General features: G+C 38.7%; 3 long non-coding RNA genes across 5 annotated transcripts; all 3 read right to left on the reverse strand.

Annotated features, from left to right (window-relative positions):
- LOC113048386 (uncharacterized) lies at positions 1-1,227 on the reverse strand. The gene is made up of 3 exons (XR_003276471.1): positions 670-1,227; positions 215-584; positions 1-36 (listed from the first exon to the last, which is right to left on the reverse strand). It is a non-coding gene; the product is annotated as an uncharacterized LOC113048386 (long non-coding RNA).
- A 2,645-nt stretch (positions 1,228-3,872) lies between these two features.
- Positions 3,873-5,605, reverse strand: LOC113048389 (uncharacterized). Its single transcript, XR_003276474.1, has 2 exons — positions 5,236-5,605; positions 3,873-4,004 (listed from the first exon to the last, which is right to left on the reverse strand). It is a non-coding gene; the product is annotated as an uncharacterized LOC113048389 (long non-coding RNA).
- A 2,493-nt stretch (positions 5,606-8,098) lies between these two features.
- On the reverse strand, positions 8,099-12,398 carry LOC113048384 (uncharacterized). Of its 3 annotated transcripts, XR_003276470.1 has the most exons (4): positions 12,311-12,398; positions 11,963-12,000; positions 10,652-10,773; positions 8,099-8,342 (listed from the first exon to the last, which is right to left on the reverse strand). It is a non-coding gene; the product is annotated as an uncharacterized LOC113048384 (long non-coding RNA). The 3 variants fall into 3 exon arrangements; XR_003276469.1 differs by lacking the exon at positions 12,311-12,398 and having other exon boundaries at positions 11,963-12,281; XR_003276468.1 differs by lacking the exons at positions 11,963-12,000; positions 12,311-12,398 and having other exon boundaries at positions 10,652-10,850.
- Positions 12,399-15,348: the final 2,950 nt, after the last annotated feature.

A 15,348-nucleotide genomic window follows, 5' to 3' on the forward strand; every position in this document is an offset into this window, starting at 1 on the left:
TCCCAGGTCCTTGAGCATGATACTGCCCTTGCTCATCTACAAATGGAGAGGGGAGAAATATACATCCCTGAAAAAATCAGTGATGAAGTGCCTGTGACTCTTGTCTGGGACAATAATGATTTTGGAGAGGAGACTCTTTCAGGTAAAGGGACAACACATAACACCACTGGTATAATAATTCAGAGGGCCATAAATAGTTATACAGCATCCTTACCAGACACATTACCCAGACAGAGAACACGAGAGCGGTCGGTTCATCCTCCTCCACTGAATCTTTCAACATACACAAGAGGAAAGCGGTCTGGTCCACAGAACTTTGCATTGAAGATTGATCTCCATCAGGACCAATACAGATATGCCCAAACTACCGGTAGAGGAATTGATGCTGCATTCTTTTTACTGAAAGTACCTGAGGCCCAGCACAAAATCCTTCCTGGATGGACAGGGTATAATATAATGTTGAAGGAAGACACAGTACTACCACCATCTACACATATTGGCTACCTCCCAGTGATTGACGCCAGTCCGACTGATCTCAACACTGTCCACACCATCCTGAGCCGCTCCATTGCCATTGCTGACAGCTTGAAACAAAAAGAAGTTGTTTTAGTTATGGATCAAGCCATATACGCCAAGGCCCAAGAGATCCGTTGGCAAACAGATTCTTACTCTGAGAGAATCGTAGTGAGGATGGGAGAGTTCCACACAGCAATGGCGTATCTGTCATGCATAGGAAAGTTGTATGGTGATGCAGGCTTTGAGGACATCTTGATTGAGCTCAATCGATGGAGTGATCTCCGGCCATCACTACAACAGGAGCATACGGGCTCACAAACTCCTGATGGAAGCACTCCAGAAACTGCGGTGGTGGGCAAACTTGGACACACTCACACAAGAACAAAATGCAGCTGCTTTACAAGTGGCAACAGATCTGCAGGAGTGTTTTCCCTCTGAAGAGTTCAAGGGCATGCTAACATCAGACACATTTCAGCAGTTACTGCAAGGTTATGAAGAATTTGTGGTGAAAAACAACTGTAACCACACATTTGCATTTTGGAGCACATACCTTGACATGATGGAAGATTTGCTTCTTTTCATCAGGGCAACAAGAGAGGGGAACTGGGCTCTCCATTTGTCCACTGTGCAAAGTATGCTGCCCTGGTTTTTTGCCTGTGACAAAGTAAATTATGCAAGGTATTTGACGGCATATTGGGCTGAAATGACCAACCTGGAACTCAAAGACCTAGAGACAAGTCAAGAGGAGGCAGACACCAGAATGATTCTGCGTGCAGCCCATGCAGCCAAACACAGCCATGACCTGGTAATCAAGAGCCCAGACACCAATGTCTTTGTGCTGGCTCTAGCTTTCTGCAGCCACATTGATGGCCACCTCCATTTCCATACAGCCAAGGGGAGAGACACACACATTACTGACATTACCAAGCTACATGCCCATCTTGGCGAAGACAAATGTGATGCCCTTGTAGGTCTGCATGCCTTTTCTGGATGTGACACAGTGAGCGCTCTGCATAAGGTTGGAAAATGAAAAAAGGTTGCATACAAAAAACTAAGTTCAAAAACAGAATACATCACCATGTTTAGAGAACTAGGAACAAGTTTCACCCCATCACCAGAACTATTTGAGGCTCTGGAAGCTTACACGTGTGATCTATATGATCAGAAGGACTGCCAAGATGTCAATATTGCAAGGGCCAACCTGTTCAAATCAGGTAAATGTTCTGAGAGAGACTTGCCTCCAAACAAAGACTCCTTGCATAAACACATCCAGCGGGCAAGCTATCAGGCTGCAGTACACAGGAGGTGTCTTGAGTGCATGCCAGACATTCCTCCGCCTGTAAATCATGGCTGGAAGATGGTAGGAGATTTCCTACGGAGTAGACTGGATGACTCTTCCGCCAGCTCCAGAGGCCATACTGGAACTTGTGCACTGCTCATGTAAAAAACTAATTGTGTTAAAGGTAGATGCACAGGTAAACTGCATGAGCTGCCATGTACAAACCTCTGTCAGTGTGCAAACTGTGACAATAAGTCACTTGGAGATTACTAGAGCACATGTGTGTATGCATGTACACATGTGGGGAGATGTGTGTTTGCTACTCTTGCAGAAGTAAATCTGTATGACAGGTTTACGTACATTATAACTCTGCTTTGTTTGATAGTCTATGTTTTTTGATAGTTATACTTATCTTGTTTGTTTTAAAATTAAAAATAAATGCAGTTTATGTTCTTTGATAGTGATAATCTTATTTTTCTAATACATACAGTTCTAACTAACGTCAGAGTTCTTAGCCCTCCGGTTTGAATATTGATTCGAATATTAGGATACTGACTCTATAACCTTATGTCAGATGTAACTGGTAATTAAATATATGTCTTAAACATCAACAGGTTCATGTTCGCCTTGAGTCTAAGGTAATTATCCACCAACATACAGTGGAGCTGTAGTCTATGCGAGTTGGACGAAGTGTCACGAAGTGTCACCGTTAGAATGTAATGTTTACACCAAATCAAATATGTAATCGCATGATGCTAGTTACTGCCAGAACCGTTAAATATGATATTCTCAACGGCTCTGGCTACTGCTAGTTCGCCAGGTGAAACGTTACCCTACTTAAAACGACACTAACGAGACGCTTACACGCGTTGAACAACACAGTGTACAAAACAAACATTTTATATAAATATATTCTAATTAAATGAATACTTACAATCACACAAAGAATGTCCTTGACGATCAGTGCACCGCTGGTGCTTGTGTCTGATAGCGGAATCATTCGTGTAACAGCTGTTCTAAATAAACTACATCTGATTGGATAGTAATAATCCCATGTCAGTATCTTGCCGCGCTATTGGCTCAACTAATATAGTAGGCAACCGCGTTTGCCTGCATATTTATGGATCGTGCATTATGATTTCGGGGAAAATGTGCAATAAATGGGAGTGGCAACACTTTTCATATCGTTGAGAATAAAACAACCGTCCCAACTTTACAAATCCAGGTTCTCCCTCCATGGGGATCATTCATTTCGAAAAGTAAAGCAGATACGGACCCTCGGCCCACCGTCTATATGTCTGAAACCTAAAATAAACATTATGTTGTTGAAAACACTGAAAAGTTGTGATGACAGCTCTGAGTGCACCTGTCTCTGGCTCAGCGCCAGCCAATGTGAGAGAGCACATTTGAATTTCACGTCATGCACTGACCGGTGTGGTCGTCCACTCCAGGGACCAGCCTAGAATGATCACACCAGTTTGATTGTACGTGCGAAAGGGTTAAAATTATTGCAACAAAAGAATATAGGGCCTACAGGGTATCTTCACATTTTTTAACAGCAAATTTAATGACTTTTAAGACCTTTTTAAGTCCTCTAAAGGGAAAATTTAAGACTTTATCTAAACAAAAATACAGGAAAATGTTCAGTCCGACAACACAGATTGATGTGGCGAAGCATTAGTGTGGCACAACTCACCACAGCCACGCTCAAGACAGGTCAAAGGGTCACAAAAACTTTTATACCAAGTGCTGATTGACCGTACAACCCTGACATGGTTGACTATGTTTAAACTATCAGCCTTTAAGGTACTTCAGGTAATTTCTAAATTCTGGCCCCTCATAGCAGTTTGAAAAAGACATGGAAGACAGCCCCAGGACATTACAAAAGCCCATTTCATCATACTTGATCTAAATTATGGTTAAATGTTGCTGCCTAATAGTTTTGAGCTGGGTTTGGGGGTTCTCCCCCAAGAAAATGTTGTTCAGGGTCTGATTAGTGTTTTCTATGTCATTTCAGACACAGATAAATGCAAGCACATTCAATAATCTATGCATAAACCTAATGAATGACAGACAATTGTAGGAAAGATCAGGATCAGAAATTTATTGCATGTTCCAGTTGTAGGAGATCCATGACTTTCCAATTTACTGTGGGTCCATCCATTGACACAGAAAGCATGTTCATTAAATTAAGTTCCTTGGTGCCCTCCTGAAATTATAAAAAAATAAAATCAAAACAAAGTCCACCTCAAGAATGATAACATTTTCATTCATGTTCACTCAGATTAGATGGTTTGTCTAAAGTAGTGATTCTCAAACTGTGGTCTGGGGACCACTGGACGTATGCCAGATTACCAAAGAGGTCTGTGAGCAAAAGTCATCAACCAAAAATGACTGACATGGGCTGTGACACCGCTGTACATTTCCAATTCACTTCACATGAATTGTTTTCTAATCATGCACATTATTAGCAGGTGAAGTTAGCCATGGTTTCAGAAGACTAAAATGGCCTGCATTTGTACATGCATAAGGGATGATCATTAAGCCAAATATGTCAAGTTTTTCTTTTCTTTTTTTTATTGGCTAAGTGGTCCTTGATTTGAAAGAAAAAAATGTTTGAGAAACAAGTTAAGCCATAATAGTGAATGCTCACGAATTGGGCCTATGTGATAGGGTTCAGTGTCAACGTTGTTAACCTAAAATTGAGAAGCACAAAACAGATATTTGGAGTCTAATTATGAACTGGGCTACATTATTTAATTTAATTAAATTTTACTTTTCACATAAAAAATATGCAAGAAGCATAATGCATATTGAATGCTTTATATAATAAAGTTATTTACAGCACTGCCTTCCATCCATAATGCAGTAGTCCTATGCCTAGATGTCACCCACCCACAACATTTTTTTAACTGATTGGATGGGACAATATATCGATGCATTTTGAATCGAGAAATTATTCTGGATCGATTCCAATTTTTCTGAATGCATTGCGATTCTCTCTCGAATCGATTCTTAGTTTAGTTTTTAACAGCAGATGCCAATGCGTGTTTTAGATGCCTTACACACACCACTTGAACCTACTATAAAATAATAATTAATAAAGTTCGAAAAGGTTGAAGCGAAGTACAAGGGTGTTTGCAGTGGGGCGTTTACATTAATCTTGCGTCATAAAAGCAATATATCAATTACATTCTCAGACTCAGCAGAACGCACGAGCGCTCTTCGTCGTGAGCATTTGAGTGCTCGGTTAAAAACTAGCCTAGAGCGCCATCTGCAAAAACGAAGCTCATAATCAGTTTGCAACGCATTCGGAAAAAAAAATTAAATCAATCCAAGAATTGGGACGCATCGATATTTTTGTCCCAAATATTCATTAGGAAACAAAAACACATTTTAACATATTCAAATCATTTTAAATGTTACTTTTAGAGTCTTACCTTAAAGTGCTCCAGCAAGTCTTCTGCCATTGAGGTGCTCAAAAACTGAGAACCAAGATAGCGAGACCTGACAATCGTGGTCTTGTCCACAGCTTTATCGTCTTTGCCCATGTTTGCGATTTCACAAAATGCCGTGGTGGCGAACCATCAGCGCTACGCGTTCATCAATCACTTACTCGTATGTGACATATGGTATGATGCAGGTTGCACCCACGAAGTGCTGCCCCCAAATGTTGTGCTGGTCAAATTGCGGTTGAAAAAATAAATAAAAATGACGAGTCGGACATGAAATTTAAGACCCCACATGAAATTTAAGACATTCATATGGAAAATTCCAGGATTCAAGACATTTTCAGACCTTAAAAATCGAAAATTGTATTTAAGACATTTCAAGACTTTTTAAGGACCCGCGGGGACCCTGGCCTATAGAAATCATCTCGCGACCCCTGCACCGGGGGGCTGTATTAGCAAATTAATAGCATTCACTTTGGGCAAAATTGGACCGTCCTTTTTAAATTAAATTTAGTATGAGAGTACATCACAACTTCAGGTAACTGTTCATGAATGACATATCGGGACATAACAGAACTTGACATACCATGCTTAGCAGGTGGAGGTCCAGAGACTGCTGGATCCTCCTCTGGGTGTGGCTGGTCAGCTGTGGGAATACACAGATATCTGAGACATCTGAGACATCAATAGGCTGGAGGTTCTGACACACACACACACACACACACATGTATAACTATATATATTTTTTACACTCACACCATCATACATATGTACATACATAGACACACACGTTTCTGTGTGTGTATTTGTGTATAGTGAACATTTTATTATTGTTCTTCTGTCTTTTACAACTGTTTAAACTATTATTCTTGTTTAGTGATGTTTTACAAAGTTGTAATTGTATAACTGGAGTGACAAAAAATCTCTGCTTCTCTTCATAACTAGTAATAATCCTTACCCTGGGAAAATGTAATTCAATCACTCGATCAATCAAAATCTCAAGCAGGATCATTGTCAAATTGGCTTAGAATCAGTGTGCAAAATACAGGTGTTCGTGGGGCTCTGGAACCACTTAAATGAGCTTAGACTCCATTAAAATGTCAAAAAGAAAGGTGCCAACAATGTGCCTAATAAATAGACATATTTATAGGATCTACAAAGGTTTATTTTTACATAACTACCACTTTACCACTCACTTGTAATAACACAATTAACACATGTTACATCTCAAGAATTTGGGGAATGCAATTTACTCTGCCTCTGCCTCTTTAACCTTTTGAGCGGTAAGGTCCCACTGAGAATGATTTAGAACGTTCGATGACGTCACATGACTGTCAAATTCAAACCGCGTTTTCGCGCGTTGGCTGGAGCTGAGCCAGAGAGAGACGTGCAATGCTCGTCATATTATCACAACTATGCATGTTCATGACATGGTATGCAAGTTTGTGAATATTTTAATTAAGAGGAAAAACGAAATAAAAGCGATCCATCTGCCATTTGGTATTATTGTATGCGTGGTGTGTCACGTGACAAGCCTGACGCATCGCCATGGAAACAGTAAGGGGAACGTTCTAAAATAACGGTCGTCTAAAGAAACTCACTCTGGCAGGACCGCTGGAATATTTTAAACTCACCACTGAAAAGGTTAAACGTCTAAAAATATGTGAACTGTGAAGATGAGGTAATTGATACAAACAAAAAGTCTGTTATCTTTAAGAGAAAAAAGTCTTTAAACAGCTCTTTAATCACAGAGAAAAATAAATAAGTCAAAGCTTGTTCTTGTGTTATAGTTACTTAAATCTAGACTGTCACACTATATTTCCCACACTGGTTGGCCAAAAATATAACATTAGCTCTACTGAACACACACATCTGCAAACAAACACCCTGAGTCTTCAGTCCAGAAAATAGCTTTTCATATTTAATGGCGCGATGACGCCTGTGGTATTCTAACATTCAATGCTTTAACTTAGTTTGCAGGCTGCTAGCTAGTGCAGTGAAGTTTGACTTTTAGCTGCTACTTAATGCTAGATAAAGTTTTCCTACACATTCAGAGGGAATTACGATATAAATAAACTAGGGCTGGGCAAGTTAACGCGTTTTTATCGCGTTACAAGAAAGCTTGCGGCTTGCATTACCAGACACTTTCCGCTCTGTGTGTGTGTATCCGCGCCTGAGCCCCAGCCCAACCTCCGCCACAGAGAGCAGAGGAGATGACAGAGGCAGCACACTGGCATTCATTATCTAAAAATTATAATATATTTAGGATTTTAGAAAATGATCAATGGCAATATCGCAGCACAAAAAATGTGCGACAACTTGATATATTGACCATTGCAACAGGCCTAGTCTCAAGTAGAGAAAAAGAGTGAAAAGGGAAGCTTTGTGAAATACACTGTTAATTATTTGACTGTAAATTTACAATAAATTGCAGGTTAATAATTGCATGACTTTCACAGTAAGTTACTGTAACATTTTTACAGCAAATTATTGTGAAATGACAGCTGTATACTGTGACTTCACAGTAATTCTGACATCGCATTACTGTGATTTAGCGGTAAGCTGCTGTAGAATTAATGTATTTAACTGTGAAATTACAGTTGGTGTCTATGTATTACTGTAATTTAACAGTAAGCAGCTGTAGAATTCATGTATTTAACTGTGAAATTAGTATCTATCTATTACTGTAATTTAGCAGCAAGCAGATGTAGAATTAATGTATTTAACTGTGAAATTAGTCTATCTATTACTGTAATTTAGCAGTAAGCAGCTGTAGAATTACTGTACATAACTGTGAATGTCTATCTATTACTGTGATTTAGCATAAATGATGGACCAAACAAAACTGATAAAAACAGTGACATAACTTTTATTTTTTAGAAGTAAAATACAATTTAATTACATGAATAAAACACTGGGCAACAGGGATTGACACTGGGTAACAGGAATGTGTGTCAAAAGAGAAAGAAGGAGACAGAGAAGAGAGAGTGAGGGAGAGAGATGTAAGAAAAGACAAAAAGGTGGGAATAGAGAGGGTCGCAGGTGTCTCGCTCCTTCCCTCGCAGCTGGCACCTGCATAGTGTGGGTTCTATCCACTATATACAAAAGATAAGAAAGACAAAAAGTTTAAGTTACTCTGTGGTGGACTGACTCCCTGTAAGTATGGTGCTCGCATTGTAACACTAATCCTAAAATGTCTACAATTTAAGTAATTTCAACTATTAAAAAAAATGTGAATAGTACTCTCAATTAATATTAAATCAACAAACCAGGACTCTAATCACTCCTGTTACTTTTACCCAGTCCTATTATTTTTAACGTGAGTAACAGGACTGAAAGTAACATGATTGAGGTTAAAAGGTTAGTTCACCCAAAAATGAAAATTCTGTCAGTAATTAAAGAGCACAAATTAAGATATTTTTGATGAAATCTGAGAGCTGGATCACTCCTCCATCGGCTTCTAAGGGTTTGAAACTTGCTGGCCCAGAAAAATGTATTGAAGACATCTTTAATATAGTCCAAGTGACTCTAGTAGCTCAATCTTAAGTTTATAAAGCGACGAGAATACTTTGTGCGTAAAAAAAAAACAAAAAACAACTTTATTCCCCAATTCATTTCCTTCTCGGTGGGCCTTGAGTTTTTTCATGTAGTATAACAGCGTAGCGCTTCTGTGTTATACGTCACACGTAGGCTCACTATTGGCCGACGCTGGTCATGCGTGTGATGCATGTGACGTATAACACAGAAGCGCTACGCTGTTATACTACATGAATTCACCCGAGGCTCAGAGAGAAGGAAATGAATAGTGGAATAAAGTCATTATTTTTGGGGGGGTTTTGCGCACAAAAAGTATTCTCGTTGCTTGGTAAACGTAAGATTGAGCCACTGTAGTCACTTGGACTATATTAATGATGTTTTTAATACATTTTCTGGGCCAGCAAGTTTCAATCCCTTAGAAGCCTATGGAGGAGTGAGACAGCTCTCAGATTTAATCAAAAATATTTTAATTTGTGTTCCGAAGATGAACAAAGGTCTTACGGGGTTTACGGGTAAATTTACACTTAAAACTATTGTAAAGTACTGTAAATTTGACATTTTTTAGACGTCAAGGCATGTTAAAATCAAATAAACGTAAAAACAATTAATTTTACACATTTATTTTGCAGTCTGTCTAAACTCTACATTGAATCAGGAGACACTATAGAACACATTAAAGGGATAGTTCACCCCAAAAATCTTTGGAACACAAATTAAGATATTTTAAGAAATCCGAGAGCTTTCTGTATCCTCCATGGACAGCAATTATTTTACTTTCAAGGCCCGGAAAGATTGTTAAAATAGTCCATATGTATACAGTGGTTAAACCTTAATGTTATGAAGCGACGAGAATACTTTTACTGCGCAGAAACAAAACAAAACAAAATAGAATACCGACTTTATTCAACATTTTTCCTTTCTGTGCCAGTATCCGATGCTGTTCACGTGATGTATTCTCGATCATGCATGTGATTGCATTGCGCACAAAAAGTATTCTCGTCGCATCATAACATTGAGGTTGAACCACTGTAGTCACATGGACTATTTTAACGATGGTTTTACTACCTTTCTCGGACTTGAAAATGGTTATAACATAGTAGTCTATAGGTGGGATCAGAAAACTCTCAGATTGCTTAAAATTTTCTTAATTTGTGTAGAACAAAATTCTTGTGTTTGGAACATCGTGAGGGGATGTAATTAATGACAGATTTTTCAATTTTGGGTGAACTAACCCTTTAATAGCTTCAGTAAACTTCTTACTGCATAACTACATCTAGCTTAAAGGAACACGCCGACTTTTTGGGACTTTAGCTTATTATAGTCACAGTGTGTACAAATAACAAGGTCATATGAGACACAACCATCTTCTAACTGTATACATACTGGGAACTATATTCTCAGAAGGCGAAGCACTGCTACTTCTTTGGAGTGATTTACTCCAATTCTGAGCAAACTCTCTGCTCCTCACCACAGGGCTTCTCAGGTGCTGTGAGAAAATCACTCCCCAAGTAGCAGTGCTTCGCCTTCTGAGAATATAGTTCCCAGTGTGTATACGGTTAGAAGATGGTTAGTCACTGTGACTATACAAACCACAACATGTAAATAGGAAAATGTTGGCGTTATTTTGTCACTTATTGGGAGCAGTATGCTAGCTGGAGCCGTTTACCTCCAGTCTTTGTGCTAAGCTAGGCTAGCGGTGGGTGCCTCAGACAGACTTACGGCAAGCACGGAGATGAGAAGGGTATGTATAGACTTATCTAACTCTGGGGGATACGGGGAATAAGATAAAGTCACAAAAAGTCAGCATGTTCCTTTAACACAGATACTGTGTTTCATTAGTCCGTTCTTAAATTGGAACACAGCTTACATTAGATTGACATCCATTCGAAGTCAATGAGCTTCCTGATAAGAGTGCAGACTTGCTGGTTCATGTGACCTCTCTGCCTCTTAGATTTTGTGCCCGTCTCTGGGTTGATGCCCAAGAAGCACCTACAAACAAAAAGACAGAAGAAACCTGTTAGTTTAATTCGTGTGATGAAAAAGGTGTCAGTTCCCAGTCACCACCTTCAGTGTGTCACTGCTTTTGCAGTACAGAGTCAAACTAAAGTTAGCTCAGTTTAAACAAAGGTGTAATTCAGGTGTAAGTACTGTAATTCAGAAAAAAAAAATGCATGGAACTAAACTGAAAAACATTTCCATCACAAACACAGTCAAGAATAGACCTTCACCAAAGTAGAGGTGTGTGATTTACCTAGGCAAAGCATTCGCACACAACAATTTACATAATTTACATGTTCCGTTTGCAGAGGATGGAGTAAGAGCCTGTTGCCTGTCCATCTCCCTATGGCTGTTTCTATTTGTACTCTTCCTCCTAGAATTATTACCCGTTCACAGATGATGTGATAAACATTTCATTTCTTATATCTTTTTCACAATAAAGCACCCAGTTTTCTAGTTTTTTCTGACTTTTTTAAAGCTTTGTCTCTGGTCTAATCTGGTCTGGTCTCCGGCACAGACACACAAATTAAGGCCCCGTCCACACTACTGCGTTTTCGTTTAGAAACGGAGAATTAAAACGAATACTATCTCCGTCCACACCAGCGTTTTAGCTGCGTATTAGAATTGATCTCCGTCCACATTAAAACGACTGAAAACGCGGATCACGTGACCATTCACCAACACTGGAAATGAACAGCGTGTAGTGTAGCTAGAAAGCTACATCACCACCCTGTAGGCTACTGGAAACTAAACTATACGGTTTGTATTTAAGTTGTATATACAAACACCATTACCAGATGACGATTAAAAGACAATAATTACAAACGTATATCCTACAGATACAAATCACTGCAATTACTTTGGACTGTCTAGTTATAACCAACATTAATGTACTGGCAAAACACAGATAAGCGGGAAAACTGCCGCGCAAAACATTTATTTTGGCAGTGGAAAATTCCAGAGACAAGATAATTAAAAAAAATACATGAACATGTGCACTTCATTTTTCTGTTGACGAGAAAGACAACGGTTGCTCCGTTTCACACACATAGCAGGGAAGAAAATTATAAAGTTACTAATTTGAGATTAATTTAATCCACCTTTGCCCAAATCCACAAACACCATAATTTATCTAGTTAATAATAACTGTCATAATACCCACATTAAGGCCACATCTTACCTTATAACTTTATTTATTGTCGGTCAATGTAGAAAATGCTGTGGTAAAAGAGAGAACGCTGTTAGAGTAACTAAGATAAGCTTTAAGTAAAGCTAAAGTTAAATGTTCGACGGTGTATCTAATCAGACATCTCACAGTTAACTTAATACGGTATAATTAACACTACAACCAACGTCTTTTCATTCAAATTTGCGCGCTTAAACGTCGACGCGAGTCTGCTCCAGCTAAGTTACAAAAACATGACAACAGAACCTACAACTAACGCTAATTTGGTTCATACTTTTAAATTACATGCACTATCATATAAAAAAACATCAAATTGATAAAGTTTGACATTTAAACACTTACCGCTGTCTGAATCCACTGAATGAGACCACGTAGATCAGAGAGCTCTGATGACGCTCTGATGACGCTGCCGCAGTTGCCACTCAAAAAAGACGGCATTTTACAGTAGTTTCTTGTAAAAGCCCCGCGCCTGCATTATTTTCACAGTAAAAGTCTAAATACGGTATTATATTTTGAATTATCACAGTTAAAGCCTGTGAAGTGCTAATAATGTAATTAACTGTGAAATATTACAGTTATATCTTGTGAAATCCTGGAAAAATTTTACAGTGTACCATACAATAAATCTTATATTCATATAGGGTGCATTTGCAGATGTTATTGGTTTATGACCACTGTGATCGAGCAGTCACTGAGTCAGGGGAGGAGAGTATTATTGTGTCAGAGGACAAAGATGTGTCTTCACATCTCTGGTTCAAACAGCCTTGACTGACATCTGAAGCATCTGACAATGAGATTACTTTCACTGTACTCTCGTCTTGTATATCACTAATTTGATTGAGATTAACAAAGTTATTGTCAAAGTCGCTGTCCATGTACTGGAGTCTAATGTCCCCCTCAATATCAACCTGACGTTTGATCTCATTTGAGAGATCCTCCGCAGAATTCGGAATGCCCGATTATATGGGCAGCTTCTCAACATTGTCATCGCCAAAAACAATCCACATTTTCACTGGTGGAGCCATCATGCAAATACTTCAACCTAAAAAAAATATTTAAAAAATAACATGAATTAAGCAATTGTGTGTATACAAGGATGAACATTGGAAAGTCAGCAACTTGTTTGATAAGAACCTTAAACAAATCAAAGCAAACATGGGCCGTACTCACAAAAGCAAATTGTCTCCCCAGAATAAACCCTCCTAAATACCGTGTGTGTTGTAACATTTTTAAGTAAAATTAGGACTTGACATCTCTTATTTCTAGAGACATGCAGTTAGGTTAATTGGAGATTTTAAACAGTTCAGAAAATGAATGGATAACCTGTGAATAAGCCATGCACCCAAGACAGAAGTCATCCACCAAGTGGAAAAGATGTGCCCACATTAATAGCTTACATTGCTTTTGTTAGCAGTGTTTGTTTCAGACTCACTGTAATTACAGCAATTCAATACAACTGCTTTGCCATGATGCTTGAATGAGACTTTGAATGTTTATTTTGTTGATATTTGCTCTGAGATGTTATCTTGTGCATTTACTGTGGTCAGGTAGTGTCAAATGTGTTGAATACCATCTGCTATTCTTTCCACATTTCAGACTAAATATCAACAAAATTGAACTGTGATCAAACGCCACCAAATTCATGCTATACAGTGTGCACCAGTTCATTATACCTTTACAATAGACTTTCAGATCTTTCAGCCAGTGACAAGAGGTTCATGCATGCACTGAAACAAGTCATTATAAAGACACATATGCACAAGTGAAGTTAGTGTTAGGTGCTCATGCTAGTGATAATTGTACCTTTAAGGGTTAGTAACAACAGCGGTTTAACAACACCTACTTTTGATATAAGGATATCTTTTAAATGTAACTAGTGGGAGTGGCCAAACGAAGTAGTCATGTGGGTACTTCTCTGGCAGGGCATCAACCCAACTACAGACAGTACTGTGCCTTTAACATGTAATTATATTTCTTATGGGTTTAAGATTGATGTGATTTATTATTTATTTGATTTTGATTTGATTCTTTATGCCTCATTTTGGTGTTGTAATATTCTGAACCAGTAGAGGGGGTTGTTGGCAGTCTTTGTTTGTATGGAGCTTATATTTTGCTATAGCTGTTTTGAATAAATTGTAAACTCCTTTTGTACTCTGGCTTCAAATTCATTCATTTGAATGGCTTGAGCGGGTGGTCTTTTCTCCCAAGTTGTTAAAGTTGGGGGTGGCGTAGTCATATTTTCTTCTAGTTTAATTGTTAGAAATAGTAATTTGTACCTTATGGTCAACGAATAACTGGTCACACTAAGGAGCTGCTGCAATGACTGCAGTATTGGTGCATATATTGGTAGTATGTTTCTGGTCATTATTCAAAACATACTCCACTGCTTCAACCACTTGGAACTTGTCTTTGGAGTATTTTTTCCCTGAATTTCCTTTCTTTTTCATCTGAATGTAGCCGATGATGTACGCGGAGATGAGTCTCTGTTCTGGACTCTACAGAGGTGTGATCGAAGTGCAATCAAAGTGTATGGGCAAGGATATTGAGGACGTTTTAACCTATAATGTTTTAGTAACTGACATCTAGTTGAGGTCTTTGAACCGTGTGTGTTTTCACTGCCACATTCAATATCTGCAACAAGCACACACACACCACCAAAAAAACTAAATGGTGATTTTAGTTAAAGGAAAAACTTGACTCACAAATAATACAATTTAGAAGAGTTTTACAAGTAACATACCATATGACTTAATACCTATTATGAGAAAAGCACCTTGGCAGGAACACAAAACACCTTTCATTAAGGACCTGAAAAATTGCAAAGGATGGAAAAGTTTGTCAATGTGCCCCGTTTGACCAGCAGAAACACCCCTAACACACACACGCACACACACACACACTCCCTAGCACGTGCATAACAGCGGTTCGCGGTTAAACTTAATCTAGTCTGCCCATACACACAATGTTAATGAACACAATACGTATTAGCATGTGGCCCAGAGTCAGGCACACTCAATATTTATTTAGGAATCTAAATCTAAATCCCTAGTCGATACCACTTAATTAATTGTGTCCGCCATGGCTCCGGAGAATTTCAACGGTTACCTCACTAGGACATTGGAATTCCAGAGAAAAGTAATGGAGATGCTTGTTGAAATCCGTGAAGACATCCGCTCATTAAAGAAAAGTGTGGGGGGTGCATAAAGGCATACTGTCTCAAAGATTCCTGCCCAGTCCTCAACTGTTGAGGAACTTAATGTCCTTGATAAATCGCTCAACTGCTTGGATGTGAAGCTGAGACTGGAAAGATCATAACTAATCATATCTGTCATGCCTAAGGACTGTGTGTGTTTTCTATCTTTGTGCTCCCCCTCATGTTC

Source organism: Carassius auratus, chromosome 29 (assembly GCF_003368295.1).
Source record: "Carassius auratus strain Wakin chromosome 29, ASM336829v1, whole genome shotgun sequence".
In the NCBI taxonomy this organism is placed as follows: Eukaryota; Metazoa; Chordata; class Actinopteri; order Cypriniformes; family Cyprinidae; genus Carassius; species Carassius auratus.